Genomic DNA, 7,079 nt, shown 5'->3' on the forward strand with positions numbered 1-7,079 from the left:
TTTCCTTTCATTTTCTTTTCCTATTGCAATTTCCATTTCTTCTATAATGGCCCTAGTATCAACAACTACCCGATTGTCGCAATATACACTGATGATTTCCCTGCCAGCATTCTGAATGCGATCCTTGTGCAAGTGGGGCAACTTATATTGATTTCCTCCTTTGTCTTTCATAACTTCAAACATAACTGCTTCTAATGTGATAAAGCTTCTGTGCAACTTGTCGGGATCGTAGTTCTCGAATTCCTCTTCCACACCCTGTACCAGTTCCTGAATGTTTGTGGGTGACCTGCAGTCGGTTAGAGACTGGAGAGAGGTATGGAAGCAGAGGTCCAAACAATTTAACTCAGGGCTATTTGGGGGCTGTTGTAGCAATCGGATGTCAAGATCAGTTTGTTCCACAGCTTCTCGAAAAGCTACATCATTGGGAAGGACATGGGGCTTTGCATTATCCTGTTGGATGAATATTGTTGCTCCCTCGTCATCGTCAGGCCACTTATCCTGAATTGCCGGGATAACCTTATTGATTAGATAATCTCTGCACACAGGCCTAGTTACCTTCACTGATGTCAACACTTTTGTTCCCTTTGTTCTGTTATGACTTGTCCGCTTCGCCTCAGTCTCTTCAACGAATGCCCAAATGCCAATCTTCCCGTCGAATGTTAGCTCCCCCTCATTGTTATATCGAGGCCTGGCAACAGCTGTTAGGAACATCACCTTCCCAATGCTGTGAGTGTTTGACACGGTGCGCTTCGGCTCAGGTTCTCCTGGAAGTACATAGTAACTATTCTTCACTCTCGTCATGTCAAACCACTTCTCATCGATGTGAACTATATTCGTCATTCGTTTAAACATAGCCCGAGAAGTTGAGATTGAATTGTCATCGATCATGGACATACAAAATTTCAATCTCGCAAGCTTGTTCTCTAGCTTGAGGTGAGGCTTCACGGTGCTTGTGATGCGGTTGAGCTCATTCAGCTGGAACCTTTTATGTAGGGTCGATCGGGCCACACCTAGAGACCGTGCCAGAGATCGAATTGTCCTTCTTTTATTTAGTGGGATTGTTGAGGTCCTCTCTAGATCCAGCTCCTTTCTCTTTCGGCCAGACCTTCCTGGCTTCTTGCTTGAGACATCTACTTCTTTGCCATCGGCAATTTGCTTTTTGGCTTCTTCCCAGATTCTTTCAACAGATCGTACACTTATGTCCAACAGGTTTGAGACTAGCAGCTTGTCGTCTGGTTGAACAGACCCATCTCTGAGCTCGATTACCAGCAAGGCAAAGTAAACACCGTGCCTCTTCTTATCTGACAATTCTCTTCTTTTCTCTTGAAGTATCCAGTTCATAACTTCATCCTCTTCCTCTTGAGCTTCATCTTCTTGAGGCATCCAATTCATAGCTTCATCGTCTTCCTCTTGAGGCATCAAGTTCAAATCCATATCTCCATTCTCTGCCACTTGAGGTTCCTCCTCTCCAGGGACCCAATTCAAATTAATGCCTTCATCGTCTTCCTCTTGAGGCATCAAGTTCAAATCCATATCTCCATTCTCTACCACTTGAGGTTCCTCCTCTCCAGGGACCCAATTCAAATTAATGCCTTCATCGTCTTCCTCTTGAGGCATCAAGTTCAAATCCGTATCTCCATTTTCTGCCACTTGAGGTTCCTTCTCTCCAGGGACCCAATTCAAATTAATGTCTTCATCGTCTTCCTCTTGAGGCATCAAGTTCAAATCCATATTTATGTGTTCCTACCATCAATGACAAAAGATGAGTACACCATGGTACCATAACAAGAATACACACACACAAAGTGGTAGGAGGAGTACTAATGTCAACACTTCTGCTAGATATGGTCATGAGTAGATAGCTACAGTTTTAACACTGCATTTTAACTGAATTTTCAATAATGACAAGATGCCAGTTTTAACTCAATCAACAACATTTTAACTGAATTAACAGAATTATTGGACTTTAAATGACAGGACTGACGAAGTTCCTAGGACCTCTATATATGAGCATGGGAGCTTAGATAAGAAATTGATTGAGTGCAAAACAGAGTGTTGTAAATCACTCCTGATTTGATGTGATGTGATGTAGCATAGCATAGCAGTAGAGTAGAGTAGAGAAGCATCTAAGGCAATAGTCCTGCTAATTGCTGTCAAGATAGCATGACTAGTTGCTCTTGGTGCATTTACTGATATCTTCTGAACATTTGGTACCCCTGAACATATGAGCATTATGCATTTTTAGTACCCCTGAAAATATGTAGTGTCAAAGTATGTAGTGCTATTTTGATCAAGTTACAGAACAAATAATTTTGTTCTCATTATGAACTGAAACTTGTGCATTCTGTCTATTTCTTCAGAAATTAATTCACTCCCTTTCTCTGTGTGATGAAAATTTGATCAAAGACTGTTAACTGAAACTGTTGACTGTTAACTGTGATTCACTGTAATTCAAAAACTGTTGACTGTTAACTTTAAAAATTTGATCAAAAACTGTTGACTGTTAACTTTAAAAGTTCACTGTAATTCAAATGAAACTGTTGACTGTTAACCTCTTTGTTTTTTTAAATGGCAGTGGATTTTGCGTAATCTATGCTAGCAATGTGACGTTAGAGAAAGGCGTATTTCTAGACCTGCTTGTAAATTACTCCACACGAACAAGTGCATTTTTCTAGACCTGCTTGTAAATTACTCCATTTTAAAACTGAGATGGCAGAGTAGTTATGGAAGATTGCTGTATTAATATAGGAGTACTCTGTTTAGAACATGGAGCAAATTCAGTAGACATTTTTACAAGAATTCAGCAGATTTCTTTTGTACTGAAAACTTTAGACTTGCTTCTGTACTACACCAGCTTGACTCAATTCCACAATGCTAGCAATAATTGATCTAGACAAACATTCAATTTCACAAGATGACTATCAGTTTCACCGTGCAAATTGACAATAAATCTTAACAGTTTGGAGTATAGATTAACTGAAACCTGACATTTTAACTGAATTTTACCTTCTTCCTTCCTTAGGAACACGAGCTCTGGCGGCAACACAAAGAATTCAGTTAACACTATTTTTGCAGAATTGTTGTTGTCAGTTAACTGAAACTACAGCACATTCCAATCAATTGGCTGCAGTAAAGAACTGAAGAGATGGTATGATAACAACTACTCTATTTGTTCTATCTAATATGTTCTTTTTTATTTAAGAAAAATATAAGCATGCATTTACCAGTAGGCGAGATCATCTAGCTACTTTGTAGTGTTATTATTGTCTAAATAGGGACATTTTACCTCATTAAAAGTACAACCATCTCCAAAACTACAGCACATTTAGCTACTGAAAATTTACCTGGTGAGATGTTTAGTCATGCATCCTCATTCAGACGCTGTTGTGTGTTTAAGTAATCTGTCAGAAGTGTTTATTTCCACGCATGCATTATCAAATTGGCTGTGAGCCGTAAGGTGGAATGCTTAGTATTTTTGCTCATACAGGAAACTTGCTCAGTTCGATTAATTCAGCTCCAATGGCGGTATCTGCAAGACATGGAAGTGTGCAATTTTTCTGTATGTGCTCTCATATTTTTGCTCATGCATGCTTTTTTCAGTTAGTTTTTCCCACATTTTGGAAAGAACCATGCACAAAGGAAACAAACACTTCATCTGATGGTGTACCTTCTTCAGCTAGCAGTACTCTGATGGAGTACCTTCTTCAGAGGGCAAGTAGCACCAGCAGCAGCAGTCACGGCGGCAGTCAACAGCAACAACAGAGGAGCAGTAGCATCAAGACGGATCAGCAGCAGCAGCACAGGCAGAGGAGCAGTAGCATCAACACGGGAAGAGGAGCAGGAGCAGCACGGGCTAGCTCCACCGGCGGCAGGGGAGAAACAGAGGAGAAACAAGATGCAGCACCACGGGCTAGCACCACCGGCGGGCACGCAGGCAGAGAAGGAGCACCACGGCGGCGCGTGGGAGCTCGACGAGGACTCGCCGGAGACCACGGAGGACGCGCGCGAGCTGCTGTCCACCGGATCGTGGAGGCCGGCTCCGGCGATGCCGTAGTTGGATCGCGATGGCGCACGGGAGGCAGCTCAAGGTGGACTCGCGGGAGCACGAGGAGGACTCGCGGGAGCTCGAGGACGATGAGAGGGAGCTCCTGCTCCACCGGATCGTGGTGGCAAATTCCGGCGATGCCCGTAGGTAATCGCCCCGGGAGGGGATCGCGGCGGCGCAGGTCTGGGCGGCGGTGGCGGAGCAAGTACTTGGCGACGGCGGCGGCGTTGAAGGTACCGGCGACGGAGGCGGAACACTTCCTGGTGGGCGGCAATCACGCAGCTTGGCGGCGCCGGCCCCTGGAGACGCACGGGCGACGGCGGAGGAAGAAGACGGGGGTGGAGGGACTTGTTTGTGATTGTTTTGAAACTACGAGGGCTTTTTTATAAAATTGGCAATGAACTACACCTGCGACATGTTTTTCGGGACGGAGGGAGTATATCTATATCATAGCCGGCAAGTTGATTGAAAACTTACACGGGAATTTTTTTTCAACTACATTTTGGCGTTTAGCTCAAGGAATTCAGTTTGTCGATTTCAAAGCACAAATAATGGAGCCGGGTGTTCCCACTACACATACAGATTAATGAAGAGGTAGCACCATAAACTATGTATTACAATATTTGTTGTGTTGCGTGTGATCGAGGTTTACTAGTATAGCTTAACTTGCCTCTTGGGGGTTTAGTTGAGACATCGCTCTATTTGCCCACTTGACAAAACATTGTCTCTTGTTAATTTGTTAATTATGACTCTAAGCATAGATGTGGTTCACGGAGTCTTCATTGAAATGCCAGTTTAATTATTACAAACTGCATTTTGTTGGCCTATCTAGTGAGCAGCTAGCCGATATTTTCTTTCTCCCCACATCAAGATATATACGTCTGGAGAAACTTTCATCGATGTATTGGTTAACTGATACTCCGCCTGCGTCAGAACTTTTTATGTGCCACCCTCAAAGTGCAAGTAGAGAAAAGTTTCACAACCATATCACTGTTGAGATAGGTGCTATTAAGCCCCCTATAAATTAATCCCTTGATTGTTTCTATGGCTATTAATTTTTTTCATCAAAGGGATTATATTAATATCGCGGAGATACCAATTACACCCGGCCTCTGCAACAACACAATATCGTAAAGAGAGATTACGGATGCACACAACCAAAAACAAGAAGAAGAAGAAGAAGAAGAAGAAGAAGAAGAAGAAGAAGAAGAAGAAGGAGATAATATCCCACAACGGTGATCAATTCCTCTAGCTGCAGCACGAACCACCACATAGACAACACCCGATGTCCTAATTCTCCAAAAGTGACGCCTCCAAGAAGGACACAGTGTAGAAGCACCGTCATCGCCTGATCCTAGATCTTAGGTTTTCACCCTGGAGAAGATCCGCGCTCTCAAAACAATGCCTTCAACAAGGTCACTGCCAGGCACAACCAATTAAGGCCAGACCTTGGTCTTTCACCCTGAAAGTTGAGACTCTGTACTCTGCTTATGTTGCCGCCCCCACTTACCGATGCCGCCGCCACGAGTCATGAATCACCAAGCAAAGTCCTCATCGCCGCGAGGACTCGATCCGCTATTACAAGTCCTCAGACCTCAGCCGCAATGACGTTCTCTATCACTGTCTTCACCATGGAAATTGAAATAACGACATGTCCCATACTGTCAATAGACAACGAAGCTTCGCGTCACACCCTCCTGAAGCCACTCGGCCTAAAATAGGGGCGCACACGACCGAATCCCATCCGATCCAGAAATCTACAGGCGTCAAGCACCCCATGAAGATCTCCAGCGAAGCATTCCGGAACTCGTCAATGGCCAGATCCATGATGGTCGGCAACCAGCAGAACACCATCATAGAGAAAAAAGAACCAAAGGACCGCACCACCCGCCAACTCCCAACAGCAGGCCGGAGATCTCAGCGGGCACCACCGCCACCACCGGCACCACGCGGAGATGAGTAGCTGAGCCGCATCGAGCCCCCCGAACCAGACGCCGAGACGCCCTCGCCGCCACAGCGGCAGTCGTGGTCGCCGGAAAAATCAGGGGCCGCCGCCCCGGCGCGGTTCTCCACCGTAAGAACCATGGCGTCCAGGGCCGCCATGGAGCTCCAGCCGAAGATCTCGCAACGCGAGAAGGATGGGGGCCCCACCGCCATCAGTCGCGCGAGGAGGATGAGGACCCGCCACCACCATCAGCCTCACGGCCTTAGACCGGAGGCTATTAATTCCGGGCTCCAACTCTCTAAAATCTAGAAGGAGAGTCAGAGGCTAACTTAGCCCCACTAGATGCCATCCATTCTTCATCCGAAGGCTTGATACATCTCCAACGTATCTATATTTTTTGATTGTTTCATGATATTATCTGTTATGGATGTTTTATATGCATTAATATGCTATTTTATATGATTTTTGCGACTAACCTATTAACCTAGAGCCTAGTGCCAATTTCGATTGTTTCCTTATTTTAGAGTATCGCACAAAAGGAATACCAAACGGAATAAAACTTTCATGATGATTTTTCTTGGACAAGAAGACACCCAGGAGACTTGGAGTGCAAGTCAGAAGAGCCACGAGGCAACCACAAGGGTGGAGGGCGCTCCCAGGGGTAGGGCGCGCCCCCCGACCTTGTGGACCCCTCACTGACCCCCTGACCTAGATCTTCCTCCTATATATTCTCAAATACCCCCAAAAAACTTCCAGGGGAGCCACGAAACCACTTTTCCACCGCCGCAACCTTCTGTACCCATGAGATCCCATCTAGGGGCCTTTTCTGGCATCCTGCCGGAGGGGCATTCGATTACGGAGGGCTTATACATCAACATCATTGCCTCTCCGATGAAGCATGCGTAGTTTACCACAAACCTATGGTCCATAGCTAGTATCTAGATGGCTTCTTCTCTCTCTTTGATTCTCAATACAAAGTTCTCCTCGATGTTTTTGGAGATCTATTCGATGTAATACTCTTTTGCGGTGTGTCTTCCGAGATCCGATGAATTGTGGATTTATGATCAGCTTATCTATGAATATTATTTG

Source organism: Triticum aestivum, chromosome 2B (genome assembly GCF_018294505.1).
Source record: "Triticum aestivum cultivar Chinese Spring chromosome 2B, IWGSC CS RefSeq v2.1, whole genome shotgun sequence".
In the NCBI taxonomy this organism is placed as follows: domain Eukaryota; kingdom Viridiplantae; phylum Streptophyta; class Magnoliopsida; order Poales; family Poaceae; genus Triticum; species Triticum aestivum.